Here is a 20,471-nt window from a genome sequence, read left to right on the forward strand (position 1 = left end):
CATTCACATAGAATTGACCCAGCCACTATGGGGGGTGGGGGGGGCAGCATAGCAAAACCCAAAGACAGATAGATACTTAAGTTTTCACCCCAGGAATAGGCTCGACTTTTTAAGGTCACATTTGGCTATTTTCAGAGACCTTTCCCCTTCAAAATCCCTTCCAATTATGGGCACACTCAGTAACCAAGGGGCTCAAAGGTCTATTGAGAGCTGGCTTGTTTATGAAAGGTAAGTACAGCTAGACACCAGGTCAGGGCTCATCTTCAACCCTGCTCTGCTGCAATTGGCTTGTAGCTGGCCTGGTAGATCCTTCTGGGTGGTAGAGACTCATAAGCTGTGTTACTCCACACAGCTCTTTTGAGATGCTCACTAACTCTGATTCACAGCAGCCTCTCCCCTGGTTATCACCTGCTTGTGCTGACAAACCCCCTTTTCAGCTTACTTCCTCTAAGTGGGGCAGGCACCACAGGTGCGTCTATTCTGTCCTGGCTGTGTCCAGAGCTCATTAGCCTCTTCCTGACTGGGGTAGGGCCATGCCCCATCACAACTCCTCTTCCTCCAAATCTGAAAGCTGTTGAGCGAGACCCCACCCTGGGGCTTCTCCTTCCTGAATGAGGCCACACCTGGGGTCCAACAGTTCATTGGGGAAAGGTAAAAAAGGCAAAGGAAGAATGGAAATGTACTGCAGTCCTGCAGAGTGGGCTCCATTCCCCCCGGGACAACTGTGGAGTGGAGGTTGCACCTTGCATCCAGAAATGCCGCGAGATGAGTAGGGGCTTTCATGCTGCTGCAGCGTAATGAGTTTTGCTGTGGCCAGGTTCACAGCAGGTGACATTCACTCAGGGAAGGTGCAGCGGACCCCTGCCATAGGGCACTCCCGGGCTGTGTTTTCACTGATCCACTAGCCACAAACTCCAGCTCAGGGGATGAGACTATTCAAGCCCAGGAACTGCAGAGCAAGGGGTAGTTTTCATCCCCCAGCCCCTCGTATGTTTCCATGGTGCTAATGAACCATGGCCCCATACGTACAGGAGGTCATCAGTGGGGATCAGTCGTGCTGCCAGAGAATCACAGCTACTGGGGTCACCATGAGAGGGAGGCAGATTCCTATGCAGGGTTATCAGATCTGCACAAGCCAGGAATTCACCCTGCCACTACAACAGCTCCCTGGAGCCCTTTCTGCTCCATCTGTAGGACATGGGACTGGTTCCTATTTCACATTCATCACTGTTGCGTTTTAAAACCAGTGGGTGACATTTCATACCCACTTTCATCCCAGCAGGTCATCCTGGTCCCCAACACTGGCCACTTGGGGACAGCTTCTTCAGCATCAAACCCTGAGCGGTACAGGCCGGTGGAACTGGGGATCCGAGGGACAAGAAGCAAAGCAGGGTGATGGCTTGTGCTTTAAAACCCTGCCCCTGTATGCGGTGAAATCCCTGGGCCAGATTTGGCAGTCAAACTCCTCGTACATCAGACATACGCAGGATTCACAGCAGTGGCACTGACAGCGGGATCCAAACCCCGCTGCTGAGTTAATTGAATCTGGGCCTTCTTTCCTGGGGCTGCGACTTTTGTTAATAAATTCCCCGAATGGCTGCCAGACTCCCTCTTCTCGGTCTCCTTGGCCTTATCATCTCTGCAAGGAGGTGATTTCTGTGAGCGCCTTTATCCACTTCCCTCCTCAATGAGGGGAGTGGTATAATTCCAGCGTCTAACAAGAATTCGGCGACCTGGGTTAAGGCCGGTGTGAGATGAGTTTTTAATGTGCTGATGAGATGACTCTCAGACCTCGGCATAGCATGTGGGGGGAGGGGGAATTGCCGACATTCAGATTCTCCATGTCCATTGAAGGTAAGGCAAGAAGCAAAGGGCTCAATCTGCACTAAGAGAGATGTAGTTAGGCTCTGGAATAGACTTCTAAGGGAGGCTGTGGAAACCCCATCGTTGGAGGTTTCTTATAAGAACAGGTTGGCCAAACACCTGTCAGGGATGGTCTGGATTTACTTAGTCCTTCTTCAACGCAGTGGGGGGACTTAATGACTTCTCGAGGTCGCTTCCAGTCCTTTCTGTGCATCTATATCTAGCCAGAAGAACCCATGGGCGAAAGGCAGCCCTGGCGGGGAGGGGCTGCTTTGAAAGCAGGGTAGATTATTGTAGCACGCAAGAGTTAAGAGACTTGCCCAAGGTCACACCATAAGTCAGTGGCGGAGCAGGGAACACAAGTCCTAATTTTCCCCTTGCTCTAAACCACCCTCCCTATCAGTCATTTGCCTGCCTGACAGCTGCTCAGTGCAAACCCCAGAGCTCCACTGCCGAGTTTGAAACACTAGCCCACCCTTCTGCTTCCTAGAGCGGGGAGGGCTGAGGCCCAGTGCTGTGCTCTAACCACTAACCCGTCTTCCCAGGGCTGGGTACAGAATCCTGGGGTCCTGAGACCCAGTGGCGTATTTTAACCACTTAGACCCACACCTCCTGGCCAGAGCTGGGAACAGAACAGCTGCCCCTCTGCTCCCACGCTCTCTCCCCTCCATCCCCCAGCCTGGGCTTCCCTCAGCCACTCGGCAGTGACTAACGGGCCCCTAGACAGCTGTTTGCAGGGCATCAGGCACCCAAGAGTCAGCCACTGCCAGCAATCGCCTTGCCGGTGTCAGACCGAACCCTGAGCCCTGAAGGCACCCTTTCAGTGCCGCTGCCCGCCGTGGGATTGCAGTTGACAGAGGGGCCAAGGGAGGCAGAGAGGGAGCGACATGGATGCACAGGCCGCATGAGGAGAGCTTCCAACATGCTCCTCTCCGGCACAAACACAGACGTTGAGTGGAGGCGGTGGCTTGGCAGGCTAAGCATGGGGGTTCAAATACCTAGCATGATGGGGGAGGGTGAGTAGGGCACTCCCCTAGGACATGGGAGAGCTGTGTTCTAATCCTATCTCTGCCAGTGACCTCCTGTGTGCCCTGGGGCAAGTCACTTGATTTCGCCATGCCTCAGTTTCCCCAGCTGTAAAATTATACTTAACCTCCTTTGTAGAGCCCATGCAAGCCATGGCTGCTGGTAAGCGCTGAATGTTATTATTCCTGGTAGTATTACACGAGCCCTTCATCCATGCAAAGCAGTGAACCAACTCCTCAGCAGATAAAACAATTTTTATAAAGGGAGGGAGGGTTGTGGACATTACAGAATGAACAGGACCTCAAATGCAAGGATTTGCTCCAGCACCCTTGACCAAAATTACCCTCCTGCCAGCACTGGTGTACAATGGGCCGGCTTGTTATCACCATACACCCCAGACCTGGCTGCATTTCAGATGCTGATTTGTAACATGCCTTGTTATGAACGCCACTAAGGGATTAGGATGGCATGCAGCACTCACTTGGGATGGGAGCTGAGCTTTAAAAAGGATTTAAAAAGAAAAAAGAAACTTGGATGACAAAAAAATCCTATCCAAATGCTGAAGTAATGGGAGAGTGAACAGCAGAGATGTGCCAATGGCAGAAGGTTAAGTTCCAGCGCTCCGATGCTTTCAGAACCCTTTGGCCTGGAAATCTCTCGAGCTTTCTGGGATGTCCTGTCAGACATACTATATGTAGAGCTTTTCTTATGCTCCATGTGGTCTAGTGGTTAGCGCAGGGCACCAGGTGTCAGGAGTCCTGAGTTCTAGTCCTAGCACTGAGGTTGTACAGGGTAGTGGTTAGAGCACTGGGCTCTAATCTCAGCACAGGCAGGCGCGCAGGGTAGTGGTTAGAGTGGGATGAACTGGGACTACTGTTCCAAAGCTGATTTGCTGAGTGTCCTTGGGCAAGTCCCTGCACCACACTGTGCCTCAGTTCCCCCTCTGTAAAGTGGGGATAATGTTATTGACCTTTATAAAGTGCTTTGAGATCTATGGTGAACAGCTCTATAGAAGAGCCAGGTGGTATTATTACTATTATTCCTGTTCATAAAGGGGCACTCAGACCATGAGACAAATGACCCCTCCTCTGTCCAGCCTGGCCTTAGGGAGAAAGTGCTTGGGTGGGCTCCGTACCGGTGGTGATGGCAACACAGTGCCGTAGATCGCCGAGGTCATGCTCCCACAGTGAACTGCGGCAATGCTGGCCTGCAGCCCAGCCTCCCGCAAGGAATGGGAGGCTGATGAGAGGGGGTTGTGGACAGGCTGTTTGCCTGCCTGCAGAGCACCAGCTGAGAGAGAGAAGAGGGGGCAGGCGCTCCCGAAGTCGTGTTCCTTCACTTCTCTCCGATACAAGGGTGAGTGGGAGACACGCAGCCGTGGCTGTCTGCAGATCGGCCTGGGAAAGTGTCCCCACCCGCCTGAGGGTGGCCACCCTGCTATTCCCTCCCCAAGGAGAGGACCCGAGAGAGAAATGACATGCCCCGCAACCTCCCAATGCATGACTGTGCTCACACAGACAGGTACGTAGCATGCATGCACACGCCTTCACACACAGGGGTACACAGAGCCACATACACACATCCATACAGATGTGCTCGTACACATACACACGGCAGGCAAACATGAACACACACACAGGCGTGCATACATACACGCACACAGGAAGGCAAGCCGGCAGACCCACAGAGACATGCACCCATACAGAGGGCCATGTACATGCACACACAGGGACACCTAGGTGCATGCTCATTCGCTCACTCACACATTGCTCTCTCCTCTTTTGCTCCCATCAGGTCAGACCTTAGCAGTGCAAACTCCTCAGCAGCCTCCCATCTGCAGCAAAGTTACCCCAGCCCCTCAAGGGATTGTGAGCAGTTTTCATGTAGGAGAAAGGAAAAGGCAGAGAGCTCGAGCTATTTAACAGAGTCTAAACCTTGCCGTGTCCTTCAGGAAGGGGCTGAGCAGAGCCCAGGGCAGATCTGGTCAGAAAACCGAGTGATACGGCATGGTGGGGGTCAGTTGCACCCGGGATAATTCCCTGCACATCTTTAACCCCCTCTTTGGGAGGATCGGTAAGCAGTTTGGAAACCTGAACCAACTCTCAACTCCCCTGTGAGGTAGGTCAGGAACATTATCCCTATGTCACACTTGGGGAAACTGAGGCACAGAGACTTGCCCAAAGTCACATAGCAAGTCAAGGGAAAAACTGGGACTAGAACCCAGGAGTCCTGACTCCCAGACCTCAGCTTAATTCACTAGCCCATCCTTCTCTGGGCGCTTCCAGACCCATTCGGTCAGTTGCTCTAACATGGGTGCCACAGATTCAAATGCAGGAATGAGAACCCAGTTGGGCTTTTGGTGCTTCTGACAGCATTGCCAGGCATGAGGATTGTGCCAAGGGAACTGGGCTGGCGAGGCACGAGACAGAACTGAATCCAGCTCCCTGTCCCGTAGCTGTATGAGCCAGGGCAGTAGTGTGGGTGGAACTCAGCTCTACAGCTGAGTCAGATTCCTGCCTTTCTGACTTGGGCATGGGGTGATGATCTGGGCCACATCGCTATAAGAAACCTCAAGGGAAAGAGGGTCTACTCTCATCTCACCTGGCATCCAGGGTCAGCCTTACCGAACGGCTCAAGGAAGGAGTGGCCTCTCACCTCGCTGGCTGATCTGGACTCTCACACAGAGATGGCTGGCAAGGAGGGAGAGATCAGGCCAACCTGCCAGGTGTGAAGCCAACATGTTCCCCTTCACCCACTGGAGATGTGGACCCTGATCGAAAGAGAGACAAAGTCGGGAGGGAAGGGACTTCAAATGAAAGCAGATCCTTGCCTAGATCCTTGCCCTGATACTTTCCTTGTGATCAGTTACTGCCCAAGGACACAGTCCTGCACAGTGTTCAACCCTCTCTCTCTCTATAGGGTGATGTCTGGCTGTGGTTCCAGCTGGTGAAGGGATGGGTCAGAGGCAGAGAGGGTAAGAGGGTCTCCAGGCTCAGGCAATGGTAGCTGCTGGGACCCAGGCCTGCAGAGCAGTGTCTCTGCGATCAAATCTTCCAACACTGCCAAGAGCAGAGCAGGCCCTGCTGCACCTGTCTGGCAGGCAATCCCACTGCAATGCTACAGGGGTCCCGGGGATGGCACCAGGTGACTGCCTTTCCGATTGCCAAAGGGACCGGTTGGGATGGGTCAGTCCAGCCACTGCAGAGACAACGAAGAGAGAGAAACATCCAGAAATGCCAGAGCAGGAGGACTCATCCCCGCCTGGTAGCACCTGGTTCTTTGACAGCATCTTTCAGGCAAGGAATACTCCAAAGGTATTTAGGCTCCTCATTTCCATTGAAATCAAGGGAGAAACGGAGAAACAGAGAAGGACCAGTGACTTGCCCAAGGTCACATAGCAAGGCAATGGCAGACCCGGGGAGAGAACCCAGGCATTCGAGGCCACTTAATCTTCCCTAATGAGCACTCCTGAAGCGAGACAAGTGCAGCAGGTGAAGAGACTGGACTGGCACTCAGCCCCTGCTCCCACTCCCCCATTAACTTAACTGATTGTCATTGACGTGTGCTACACCTACAATCCAGGAGGCAGCCAGGCATGTGGCGATCAGGATCTCATCTCCAGCCTGCAGCTGAGTATCACACCTGCGCCCCCCACCCCAGGCTATAAATGGCCAATCCCAAACACCAGACCCACGTCCTCACCCCAGCTCTGTCTCATCCAACCCCATGTGCAAATCCAGATATTGTGACTTACCCCCATGTTTCCCGGGGAGGCGATTTCACCTTGACACCTGTGCCCCACCTCCCCAGGCCCACCCAGCCTCCTCCACTGGCTCCCATCACTGGCCAATCCTCTACCCTGCTGATCGGGGTGCTGCTGGCTTGAAGTGGTTTCCATCACATACCGGGTTTACAGTTTGGTTCAATGGCTCTCAGCACCCCCGCTATACACATTGTTCCAACGCCCCTGCTGCTGAGCAATTATTACTAGCTTACCCTTACTCTGGGGCGCCTGTCTCCTTAGCCGCATTTCCACGCAATGAGCCAGGGCTCCCTCTTGTGGCTCAGGCCAATTCAAGATTTCAGCGCCTTCCCTGACAAGTGCCTAGGACAGAAAATCTAATTAAGAGCAGAGGCAGCTGCTGCCCGATTGCTATGGGAACCAGAGAGGAGATGGCCCTTTCTCAGCGGTGGCGTGCTGTAGCAGGGCCATAGGGAGCGCTGCTGGGAAGGAGCAGATAGCCTGGGCTCAACAGCAGGTATGATACACCAAGGGGCCAGCTTCAGCCCTGGTGTAAGCAGCCCTAACTCATGAGAAGCCCATGGAACTGTACCAGTCTGACCTCTCACTGATTATCTCCTCGGTGCCTCAGAGCCAGAGGTTCAAACCCCAGCAGGAGCCCTCCAAGGTAGATCAGATAAATGGAGTACCAAGCAATTTACTATGAGGTTTATTCAGATGAGGCCTCGCATACCAACCTCCTGTCTGCTAAGCGTGGACATTAAAGATCCACCCAGAGCAGGGATTAGACCAAGTGTCTTTGCCCAGAACGGTCCCCTTGCCATTTGTTGGCTGGCTGCTTCCCATCACCCCAAAGGTGTCTGCACCACGTGTAGCTACAGCAGTCTGCGAAGAGCTTTGGGCAGAGAGGGTAGATGCTATTCTCCCTTGTACATGGGGTGTTACTAGCTGGGAAGGTGCAAGCCACAGCTTTAAGGTCAGTTAATAACTCCACTTGGCTCTTCACTAGCACTTCTCCTCCGTAGATCCCAAAGCGGTTTGCAAAAGAGGATAAGTATCATTACCCCCCTTTTCACAGACAGGGAAACTGAGGTACAGCAAGATGCCCAAGGTCATAGCAGACAGGGCCAATGGGAGACAGGGCTGCAGGCAGTCATTCATTATGGTTTATGGAGTGTGCATTATCTGGTGGCCTCTGGCTCCTGGCGAGCTGTTAACACACCCCTTTGGGCCCCCTCTTCCAGCCCCCTTTTCGGATAGGGCCTCCTCAGAAGCAATGTCCTGCTCCCACAGATAGTTCCTGATGCTCCCAGCTGCCCCTGCAGGAAAGAAGGGGCCTATTCTGCAGTGGGGTTGAGCCTGCAGCACACACAGAGGTGGCGATGCTGGGATTGTGGTTTAGTGGCAGCAAGCCCTGCAGGGGACACCTGGAACAAGAGGACTTCCCCTTCCAGGGGCGGTCTCACTTGTGACCGGTGGCAGACACACATCGGGGGGAGTTTCAGGTCACATTTTCAAGTGCAAGCGGTTTCCAAGCCATCCACGAAGGCAGCTCTGCTTTCCCCAGCTGAGGGTCCGTGCAGGCCAGCCCCATCCAGGCAGACAGAGTTAACCCATGGACAGGCCCACTCTGCCAGGCACCAGAAAGGGAGGCCGGTTGAGTGGTCCTGTCACTCTGTGCCGTGAGTCAGGCAGGGGGAAGCTACAGAAGCAGGGTTGCCAATTTTGATTGGAGACTACAGGAGAATCCTGGCAGGTTGGCAACCCTATGCAGAAGGGGGGTGAGGGCAGAAAACGGATTCCAGGGGAAAGGAGGCACAGTGCGGGGAGAGCGCAGGGGAAAGCACCATCCTCCCGCTAGGCAGTTACTGCAGTGGGCCCCTGGTTCTACAGAGCGGAAATAGGGAACCTTTTCCAACAGCACTTCTCAAAACCAGGCTCCAATGAACCCAGAGCCAGGCAGAGGAGCTAGAAGGGCCACTGCCATGCCCCTGAGCCTGCCAAGGGGCTGGTTTTCAGGGGGAGAATGCACACACCCCCTTCAGAAATAACAAAGCAACAAGGCAGGGAGAGAAACTGGGGCTCACCCAGACCCCACCCTGCTGGACAGGGGCTGCCTGCACCAGCTAACAGGGCTCCCACCGGGGGTGCTTATTACCCTAGGCTTCCCCATCTCTGCCCCTGCACTGAGGCCAGGATGTTGCTCCCCCGCAACCCTCCCCAGCGCCACTCACGCCAATGCCCCCAGGGCCTGTTCTGTGGCACCGGGCACCCACCACACCTTTGGAGCTGGCAATGCTCAGCCTGCGTAGAAATCAGGGCTGTCCAGCTCAGCCTCCAGCGGCTTATGCTGGCTCCAGCAGCTCATGCACCAGGTGGGCTGGAGAAGGAACGGGAGCCAGAGTGGCCCAAGAAGCCAGGTACACTGGGGTGACATGTGAACAGGAGGCAGTGGGCGCTGGCTTAGGCTAGGCCAGGGCTAGTTACCTCCCCTCACTTGGCTACTGCTCTGGTGGAGGCACATTCCCCAGCAGGGCTGGGGCAGGGTTTGGATCTGTTCCCTCAGTTCCTACAACCCTACTGACCCTATAGGGCAAGGAAAGGGCTCAAGCCCTCACTACAGCTAGGAAGCTGGATATTCTGAAGCTGAGCATACTCAGATTGCAGAGTACATGCCATTGCTGCATTCACCTCCTGCTGTTCCACCTGCTCTGAATGGGGGACTGGGTGAGCCCCTTTCACTGCCCCCACGGGGGCCTTGGCAGCGCTTTATCAACTGGGAGCTCTCCACTCGGCAGGAGACTTTGCAACATCTTTTTGTTTCAGGCAAAAGTCAGTCCCTTCCCCTTCCCAGGAAAATCCCATTTCAAAGCACCAAAGAGATGCTTAATTCTAGTTTTGCATATTGCAGCTTCCAAACTTAGAAGGCAAGACCTGCAAGTGGGATTTTCGTCCCCTGGTGAAATGCTTAGCAACATCACCAGTGAACCCAGAGAAAGCCCCATGTGTTTAAATAGGCAGAGACTGCACAACCTCATTCCTCTCTTCTCCATTCCTGTTAAACCTCCCACATCCTACTAGATAGCCAGCTTCCACTGCAGAGTCCTGGTGGGATCCTGCTCTGAGGCATCTGAAATGCTGCTCACAGGTAGTGCTATGGGCTCCAGAGCCAGGGCAGGGGTGGAGAGATACAAAGCACTCTTGGGAAAGGCCAGCAGGTAGACAAGATAGGATGTTCTAAATTATAAATAGGATTCAATATTGCAGTAACCTTGCTTGTGTATGTCACATGCCCTATAATGTTAACACTGAATGGGGAGTTCCCTCTGCAGCAGCTTGAGCTTTTGAAGTAAGAGGAGCAGAACTGCTGTCATCATGAAGTTCAACATAGCCAGGGTACACAGCACAGTGACAGCTACAAAGCCGTAGGCGGTGTTGACTCTTACAAACCCTTAGACAAACTCATACAGCACCCCAAAAAATGGGCTGGAGCATGGCAACCAAGTGGGGTTCAGGACAAGGGCAGGAATGGGAAACTGGGGACAAACGTGATGAATCATTCCCAGTGTTCCTTCAAACAAGGACCAGAGGGTCCATGCAGTGCAGGTTTTCAGGGATGGTGAGTAAATACAATTCCCATTGACTCCCCCGGTGGCCCTCAGTTGTCCCTGAAACCAGGCTATTGAGGGAGGAACTCAGGCTCACAGACACTAAGCTGCATGGTACCCCCCAAACCTGATGAGCCCTTCAACGTTCAAACCTGAGGAGGCACTGGCACCCCACTTGTTAGGCCCCACTGCGCAGCAGCTTGGCAGCCCCCTTCAGACACAGACTGTCAGGTTTTCTGTATTGTTTAAAATTTGATGCTAAAAAAAGTCCTTAAAAACATCTAATCTTAAATCACATGTAAAAGTCATGGATTTGCAGATGTTGGACCCAGAGAAGTCCCATTAGAGGGATTACTAATAGCATTTGGCACCGAAATGGGCCTTTGTACCTTCAAGGTGAGTAAATATAATCCCCAGTGCACAGGTGGCCCCTTGTCAGGCAGGACAGCCCCTGACCCATATGCACAATCCATCCACAATCCAGGGCTCCCCAGGTACAATTTTCTTCTCTAATCCTTAGCCCAGCTCTTTCTCACTCTCTCAAGAGAGTCAGGGCTGTTGCCTACAGCAGGCTCTGCACTGCTTTGTCTGGTCCAGTTTACATAGTATCAAAGGATGGGAGTGTGTGTGTGAGAGAGAGAGATATTCCCTCCCCTTGGGAAACCCCAGCCTAGTAGATCGCACAGTAGGGGAGTCTTCCCTGCTGTGCGGATGAAATTATCCCTGTTGGGCCTTTTGCTCTTTACACAACAGCCTGAAGGAATCACAGGGGCACAGTTGAATCCCACGTAGTCACCATGTTTACCATTTACATACAAACATGCCCAATCTAACGATGTACAGACTGGTGCGCCAGCTGCTTCCAAAACACAAAGAGCACCACTCACAGGTTTAGAGTTATTCCAAGGGGTACTGCCCTCTTCCTATCCATTACAGTCCCTTTGTTCAATTGCATCCCATTCATCCTAGTTTAATCTCCAGCATGATCATATATAGACTGGAGCAGGTTTGATTTTTTTTCTTTAATTTTTTTACAAATAATAATCACTGTATTAAGCTCCCCCCCCCCATTTTCATTTAAATTTTCACAGCTGTGGGAAGTTATGGGTGGAGGAAAGAGATTCAAAAAGGTAAAGCTTCATAACCATTAAAGCACAAGCTGTCAACATCATACATCAAAACAGACAAAGTAAGTATCCCTCAAGCCAACCCTAAGTTCTCAAGCTGCATTTTTCTTACTTTGCCTGGCTGTATGTTTGTTGTCCAGCAGTTTGTCTGGGTGAAATTTACCTTTATGATATAAATCTAATGCTGCCCATCCCTGTCATACTAAAGAGATCTTCCAGTCCAGTGACGTGCAGCTCTGGGAACAACCTACTCTGGAAGGTTACGTCTACATGGCAGGCAGCAGAGCCTCCACGCTCAGATTGGCAGACTCAGGCTCATGGTGGCCATGTAGGCTGGCGCTGAAGGTCTGAAGCCAAGGTAGGGGCATCAGTGCCCAAGCTACAAAGTCTGCGTGGCTATTTTCCCCGTACGCTAGCACAAGCCCTAGTCCGTCGACCCAGGCTCGGGGGCTCGCTGCCATGGGCTGTGTAGACATGCACTGCACTGCCTTAACACCTAGATATCAGCAGAGCAGGGTTGTGTTCCCTATCCTGCCACAAACCCACCATCTCCCTCTGCCTCAGTTTCCCCCACCTGTGGATAATGATGCTGATCTACCACCTCCACAGGCTGCAAGTTTGTTTAGTTTTAGACAAGGCAGACAGCTAAAGGAGTAGGGCCAGCTGGAGGAGTTTCAATCCCACAGTCCTTGCCCAGCAGTGGGCACCGTGTTCTGGCAGCCCTTGCAGCTCCTGTCACATGGCTCTGTGGAACATCAGGTCCTGCAGTGGGCTCTGGAACACAGCCCTCATGCCAACTGTGACTAACAGGGAGCTGCTGCCTCAACGCCTCTGAAGTATTTTGAGGACACTTCACAAGCTCGAAGGATCCTTCTGTCCCTGTGGCAAGAGAAGAGGCTGCTGTTTAGGCTCTGTGGGAGCAGTGACTAACATCATCCCCCACGTAGTCATTAATAAACCCTGATCCCGGGAGGAGGGGGCCACGACTCGCCCACCTGCAGCTTGGAGATGGTATTCATGATTATGGGGGAAATCTGCTGACACATCAAAGGGTGCAGGGAACTTGGGGAATTTGCACTTTCCTGTTTATGGCACTGCCACCCCCCCACCACCACCACCCGAGAAGAGTTGAGGCTCTGAGAGGCCAGGAGTGGCACATAGGGGCCACGCCTGCCAGAGCAGAGCTAATCAGGGGAGCCAGTCCAGGGCCTGCTTCCTGGACACCCTGCCTGAGAGATCACTGCCCTCCCCAAGGATAGCATGCTTGGCCCCACCCAGGGGACAACACCCCACCCATCCTGGGGGCCCCCAGGGAGAGCCCACATCCTACCCCGACATCCCACACCAAGTGTGGGGTGGAGACACCCAGCACAGACAAGAGGCTAGAGAAATCCAGAAGCAGAGAGAACTGTAGGTGAGCAAAGCCAGAGTCACAGTGGATGTACCTGAGTGGGGAAGAGGCTCACAGCCCCAGTGGAGCAGATCTCTTAGGGTGCCCCTGTACAAGAGGGGCATGAAAGCGCCCAGCCCCCCTACAGGCGGGATTCAGGCTCTCTTCACCACTGCATCTCCTGGCCCTCAGCTGCACTCGAATTCCCTACTGCTGCAGGGAAAGTAGAAGACCCATTGTGGACCAGGTGCCAGTGACACAGAACAGACCCCTGCTTGGAGTTAGCCACCGCCTGGAGCCCGGTCTGACCTAGCACTCTCCCCAACCATGCCAAACCCAGGGAGCAACGGGGGTGATTTTAGCCAAGCACCCTGCTGAACCCTCTGTGGACCCCCCGCCTTGGAAGCAGGTGTTGCCATTCAGATAATAAATCATCAGTACTTGACCACTATCTAGCCTGTAGACATTCAATGCACTTTACACACTAACCCTATAACATACATGCCTGAGGCAGGTGACCTTAAGACCACCAGCATGATGTTCTGGAGCAATGGCCCACAGTACCCTATATAGTGTATTGCAAACCTGGGGTAGGAGGGAAAAAAAGACAACGCGGGGGACATTACTGTACAGCACTGTGCAGAGGAAATGTTATCCCATGAGCAGGACACCTGTGTTCTGCTCCCTGCTCAACTGCTGTCTTGAGCAAGTCACCTCCCCTCGTTGCTGGTTTCCCTTCCTACCCAGCGTCTTGCAAGTTCTTCAGAGAAAAGACTGGCCTTTACCAAGTATATACACAGCACCTACTAGCACAGCAGGGCTCAGATCTCAGCTGGGGCCTCTGGACACTACTGTAATACTCGTTTCATGCATCCGATGAAGTGAGCTGTAGCTCACAAAAAGCTTATGCTCAAATACATTTGTTAGTCTCTAAGGTGCCACAAGTCCTCCTTTTCTTTTTACTGTAATACTGCTATGCATGTATTTCAAATGCAGCAGAGTTGGGGAGATGCCAGCATCTTAAACAGCTCTCTGGGCTCATTTAGAGGGCAACACTATTATTTCCATCCCTAACAGGCTGGAGTCGGCCATCCTGGAATCCCCTGCCGCCCTGCTAAATCATTTGAAATACATGCAACAGTTCGGTTTTACTGGGAAATGCCAGCTGGGGGAGCCAAATATAACTGGCTATTGACACAAGAGGGAGCCCCTGAGCTGGAAGAAATTCTTCCTGAGGGAACTAGACAGCCCAGTGCTAAAACCCCTGCAGCAAAGCCAGCCTAGCTCCTCACCAGCCAGACACAATGCCTCAAGCCGAAGCCGTGTCCCGTATCCAATGCACTCTTTATTAGAGGGACGAGAAGATCTTGCTCTTGCAGGGGGACAGTCTCCATCTACTAGGATCCTGATGAAGATGGGATGATTCCTATTTCAGGGGCTGATCTTGCAGGACACTGGGTGCCCATTCTCCAGGGTCCAGCCCTCCCTGTTGCACTTATCGTGCAAGTCCCTTTCATCAGGCAATGAGGGTGTTGGGTTGGTCCGTACAGGCATGGCCAGGGCCATGGGGACATGATGCTGGCTGCAGAGGTCCCCGGCTACATTTGGCTATTGCTGCAGAAGGGAGTAGAGTCTCACCCTGGCCCCTTCACCACCCCTAACTGATGGGCACAGAGGCTATTAAAATGCAGCCCTGGGCTTGCTCATGACCCTGAGGGGGCTATTTACGATTCAATACACGTTCCCATGTGTGGAATGCCTTTGGATCAGAGGAATTAAGGAGTGCCTGTTTATTAACAAAGCCATCGAGAGTCTTAGCTTAGCCATCACGTTGTTTGGGAAGCAGCACGACCAACGAAAACACCTTGCTGTGTGTTTTATTTTTCCATTCCAGCCCTCACCTTTAGAGCTCTCCCTTCATTTTGAGGAATGCTGATACACAACATACTGTGCCAGATCTTTGAAAGGGGATAGCTGGGAGTTTGCAGGCTGGACGCAGTCCGGGTCAGAATTTCTCTCTCAAAACACACATGGCTCCCACCTCCTTCTGGAAGTCAAAACCAGAAGGAGCTTTGGCTGTATTCTCCTCTGTATATACCCTGGCTTATGTCAAGCACAGACCTGTTTCAAAGGGCGGCTGGTGGCCCAGCTCCCTAGATGTTCATGAAACTAATACTTTGCCTTTCACCTGAGGATGTGAAAGTAGACCTAGTTGGAAACGTGTCAAAGAGAGAACAAAAGGACACAGAGTACCTTTCTCAGAGCTGAAGAGCTCTGTGTAGCTCGAACACTTGTCTTTCGACCACAGAAGTTGAGCCAATAAAAGAGGTTTCCTCACCCATCTGGTACCCAAAACAAATTTTTTTTGAAAAACAAAAAATGCAAGTTATGTCTGCATTGAAATGTTGCAAAGATGTGTCCATCTTGACAACATGTCATTTTAAAAGCCCCAAATGAAGCATTCCAATTATGTAGAGACCTCCAATTTCAACCTTTTTTTGAATGAAAAGTGATATTCATTGGTCTCTACCTCCTTTTTTAAAGAAAGGTTAAGGAAGGTTGACATTGGAACAAAATATTTTGATTGTCAGAAGAAAAATGTTTTGTTTGACCCAAAACAAAACTCTGAGGAAGTTTCAACTTGTTTTTTGTTCCATTTTGGATTTTTTTTTTAAAATAATGGAATATCCTGGGGAATGGAAGAATCCAGGCGCTGCCAAGCTCTGGGTGTTGGATACTGTTTTGGAGGAATGGTACCTTGCTGCAGCCCACAGAGGGAGTTGGGCATAGATCCCAGGGCTCCTTACTCTGATCACTGGACAAGGCTCTCTGCTGTGCTCTGCTGACAAGGGCCAGTTCACATGTGGAGCTGGAGGTTGGGCTGGGGGTACCCAGGAAGGACTCTCACCTAGTGAGGGGCAGCTTTGCCATTGGCCAAGCATCTTGGAATATTTTCCATGCTCGGCAGCGGTATCAGGCATTGGTCTGTGCTGGATGTAGGTTACCCAGGCCAGGGGGTCTGGACATTGGGATCTGGCTTTAGAGCACATCTCTGCATCCTTCTGCACCGCAGTCCCACACCCACCCGTCTTCCCAGGCCCACAGGGGGGATTTTGCTCTAACTCTGATGACAGCAGAGTTAGAGCACACCTCTGTCCCCCAAGTAAGGGACGATCTAGTAGGGCTGCTTCCTGACTAGCAGAGCAGTGCAAGGAGGTTCCAGATTTTCTGCTGGGAACAGATTAGCACAAAACTGCTGGGCCAAATTCTGCCAGCGCCTACCCTCAATATGATCCAGGTGCTAGTGGAGTTGCATGGACATAAGGAAATGCAGAGCGGGGCCTGCTGCAAAGAGCTCAGTGTTCTCTGTTGGCTTGTTTTATCCCTCACAGAGCTAATCTCCGGACAACTCTTTAAGCAGAGTCACCAAGGCAGCGCACACATGCTGAGAGCAGAGGCAGTGCACAAGGGGTGTTGTTGGGGTGGGTGGTAGCACAAAGGAAGCAAGAGACCCTTCCATGGTCCCTCCTCCAACCTAGGAGGGGAAAAAAAAAATCTGGGAATTGCAAAGGGTAAATGCCCCTGGACCAAGCTATTGTTCCTTCCCATCTCTCGCACTAACATACATCCAAAGCCATGAAACAATTACTGAGCCATTCACAGGGAAGCAGCCTGGCCTAATGGTGTGAGCACAGGGCAAGGAGCCAGGAGCTATTGAGTGCTAATCCCAGCGCTGACAGAGATTTCCAGTGTAGCCAATTCAAGTCAATTCACCTATGTGCCTCTATTTCCCCCCTACGTAAACTAGAGATGAAGTCACTTACGCACCCCACTGGAGAGCTGCAAGGGTTAAGATGCTTTGGTCCTGACCCCTTAAAATCCCACCTTTCTTGCAAGTATGTGCATGGCCTATTTTACAGGAACTCAGCATTGTTCAGTGAACTTGACCCCAGAAAGCAGGAAATCCCTTGGAAGACTAGAGGATGTTTCAAAGGTCAGAGCTGTTAATACTGACACTTCTGCTCGCCCCTCTAGAAGGTTGTCCCATGGAACCAGAGAATTTTTAGGATATAGCAATGTACATTCTGAAAGAGGGTGCATCCTAGTAGCACCTGGAAAGGCAGATAGTGTAACAGAGACCCTGATCATTTAGTACTGAGACCCTCAGCATAACAGGGAGGGGGTGTAATATTCCTGCATCACAAGATGCTATAGAGATTTCCAAAGCATCCTTAGTCTTTGGCAGAGATGCACTCGGGAGACCTGGGAGTCTTCACTTCCCTAGTCACGGACAACGTGGAAAACCAGGATAACAGTAGTGACTGTGAAGGAGACAGGGGTGCTGTGGGACTTTAATGCTGGAAGAGGCCACAGGGTTGCAAGTACGAGGAGAAAGAATGAAGGAGAAAAAAAGGCAAGGATATGGAGGAAAGGAGAGATACTGACAGGTGGGATTCGCAATGAGAAATTTGCAGCTAAACTGGGTTTGTGTCTTTGCACATTAGCCGAGCATGACAAGATTGGTGTGTTTGCTCATCTACCATTTATAAGTGGCAAATTCCCTCTCCATCCCAATTACCATGAATTAAGCAGTATATGTCTAATTGCCTTTGCAACAGTGACTGAACTGGCCGAGATTAAGGCATCAGGGCCAGAGCCTCAAAAGGTATTGGGAATCTTAACTTTCACTGAAATCAATGGAATTTAGGAGCCTAGATACCGTTGAGGTTTTATAGATTCCAAGGCCAGAAGGGACCACTGTGAGCATCTGGTCTGCTCTCCTGTATCACACAGGCCAGAGACCTGCCCCAGAAACCATTCTAGGGCAGAGCTTTTAGAAAAAGATCCCTTCCTGATGGCAAACTGGTCAGTGATGGAGAACCCACCCTGACACTTGGTAAATTGTTCTAATGGCTAATTACTCCCACTGTTACAAATGTATGCCTGTGAAACAGGGCCTCAGACCCACGTGCAGCTGTTTTCTTCAGGAGGATTTCTCCTCCAAACTAGTCTGAAAACACTGCGCGAAAGCAAGGGACAAATATGTCCCCATTAGTTTAACCCCCCTACTGGCGCAATGGCTTGAAGTTCAAATCCTTCTAGAGCTACCTGTGGTGAGTGCACCTGCCCCACCCAGAGAGGGCACAAAGGAAGTACAGTTGCCATGTTCATTCAGGGACTGATAGCAAAGTCCATACTCAGTCCCACTAGCCCACGTGGGAGCTTGGCCCTTCCAGGGGCTCCAGAAATGGGATGGGTATTTCCCTTAATGTAACAATGCACACACAGAGCACTCCATATCTAGCTCTCAAGGCACTTTATACAGCTAGGTATGTATCCTCATGCAGATGAGGAAAGAGATGTCACTGGCAGAGCCAGGAACAGAATCCAGGACTCCTGCCTCCCAGCGGAGTGCCTTACTCACTAGAACACAGTGCCCCCAGAAAGGCTGTTCTTCACAACCTGCATGCCCATGTATAAGGAAGGTAACTCCAGCCTACTGCTTATTAGATCAGCAACCAGCCTGGGATTGGCTATGCCCGGGTGTTGCTCCCATTGACATCTATGGGAAGTTTGACACATGGAGCGCTTACAGGGCAGGGCATGGACTTGTTCACTAGCAGGGAACTCAAAGGAGAGCTACAGTGCGTAAATTGCAAGATGGTGGTTGAGCGGTAAATCACCGCCCTTGGGCAGGGAAGGGTGGTTAAGCGATAAACCATACCAGGGTGTGTGGTAGCTCTGAAATTGAAGCATTTGGGGGGGGGGGGCAGGGAGGGGGGCGAGAAAGGCCCTTGGCTGACATGGTATATTACTATTCAAGCATATTTAAACAATTGCAACAGACAGCTTGGAAAGTTACATAGTTATTTTTGGAAAACCAAAACGACTCTCTGCCTCATCTTGTACCAGGATAAACAGCACCTACCCGGGGAAGGAGTGAAAACAGTGGGGCGTGGGAGACAGGAAGAGAATCAGGCACTGATACAATGGGGGTCAATGAGCAGATAACACAGCAGCTGTTGACTTACCCACAGAAGAAGCCAAGACACAGGGTCCTGCTAGAAGTTATGCTGTAGAATCGGGGTTGCCAGCTCACTGAGGCAGCATGTACACTCCAAACACAGGACTCAGAGTCAGGAAGCAGAGTTTAATTTGCCTGGAAAAAAAACTGCAGGTTTGGGGCCTTAGAACAAACAGCCCCCATTTTATTAATATTTTAGTATTGATTGTTATTTTTGCAATACTACTAGAATGGCCAATATTCTTCCCAACACACACCTTCTCCCTCAGGCTAGTTTCCTCCTCCTTTTATACCTGTTTACCCAGCAGGGTAAGGAACCCCAGGTGCAGCTGCTCCCCAAACACTTAACCCTTTCTTGTCTGATTCCACACCCCTGAGAGAGGAAAAGGAACCTTGGGGGCCTCTGGAACCCAGATGGACTGTGAGCCTCTGCTTGCTGGTTAGCCTGGAAGCCTGGTACTCAGGATATGGCTTTAGAGAATCAGTGCCCTCTCCCAGGCACCTCATGGCCCTGGGAACTGAGAAGCCTAATGTGATAATGACCCGCTGGCCTTGTAATTTGCAATTCTGTGGTTTGCTGGGGAAAAGGGTGGGTGAGAGAGGAGCTGGCTGTGAACTAAGCCAAAGGAAAGCTGCAGAACTATGCTGCCAGCCTGTGGGGCATGGTCTCTCAAAACAGATGCTGTTTATTCGGGGGTGGGGGGAGCATCCATTGCATACACCATGTGCAAGCTGCAGCTTCCTCACCTCACCTTGGCTTTTCTGGGGCTGACGAGAGACTCAGTGGGGTCATTATGGGCCAAGCAGGCAAACCAAAGGATGATGCTGGTTGTGCTTTTGCAAAACTGTATCAGCTGGCTTTTGTTGTTGCCAGAAGGGAATCCAAAGTTCAGGGAGTCCAGTTCAGAGCACCTGTTCTGAGGCCATCTCTAAGTGTGACCCCCAAGGGCTGAATTGTCCCCCACAGCACCAAGCCTGTGTTAATGAGTTTTCACTCAGGGATGCCCCACAGGGGTCAGACCCCTTCAGGCTGTGGCATGCTAGGAGTGACAGTTGCTACCTCCTCTGGGCTGCAATGGCCACTGGGCTGCTGGAGCTCTGAAGCAGCTGTGTCCCTTCTCCATGGGGGAGTTAGCTGGTGACCCCAGGTAGTTGTGATTCCACCAGCCACGCTGCTGCAAGCTAGTGTGTCTGGACACTCAGGGAGTGTAGACTCACTTCTGGCGTGGCTTACCACATCCAGGCTTCCAGGGACTACACTAGTGGAGAGAGTGGAATGGCATTTATCCTGAGGTTAGGTTTCAATGCCCAATGAACCCCCACTGGGCGAGGATTGCGGCCCTCTGCTACTCCCGCTGATCTCAGACAGGAGATGGGTAGGGAGCAGTATGAACAGAGAAACAATTTCAAATTGGAGGGGGGCTGGGTTAAAAATACCTCAACATCCATAAACAAAGGCGGGTAGCCAGGCTTCGGAACAGAGCGGCTTGGCAGGTACAGATATATTTTAAACGATCTGAATATTCCTGAGAAGTAAACTGTGCTGGATTGGGGGTGGGGTGGAGACCCAAGTTGACTCTGGGATAGCAGAGGTGGGGTACTCAGGGATAGGAGGAATTTCAGAGCTATGGAGAGTCAAAGAGAAAGGGCCAGGAATTATGCTAATGGCTGTGGGTAGTTTACCAGATAG

General features: G+C 51.7%; 1 long non-coding RNA gene across 1 annotated transcript; it reads right to left on the reverse strand.

Annotated features, from left to right (window-relative positions):
• Positions 1-9,889: 9,889 nt before the first annotated feature.
• Positions 9,890-19,324, reverse strand: LOC119846725. The gene is made up of 3 exons (XR_005289959.2): positions 18,789-19,324; positions 12,812-12,969; positions 9,890-12,245 (listed from the first exon to the last, which is right to left on the reverse strand). It is a non-coding gene; the product is annotated as an uncharacterized LOC119846725 (long non-coding RNA).
• Between the last annotated feature and the right edge of the window lie 1,147 nt (positions 19,325-20,471).

The sequence above is a fragment of the Dermochelys coriacea genome, chromosome 22 (assembly GCF_009764565.3).
Source record: "Dermochelys coriacea isolate rDerCor1 chromosome 22, rDerCor1.pri.v4, whole genome shotgun sequence".
NCBI lineage: Eukaryota > Metazoa > Chordata > Testudines > Dermochelyidae > Dermochelys > Dermochelys coriacea.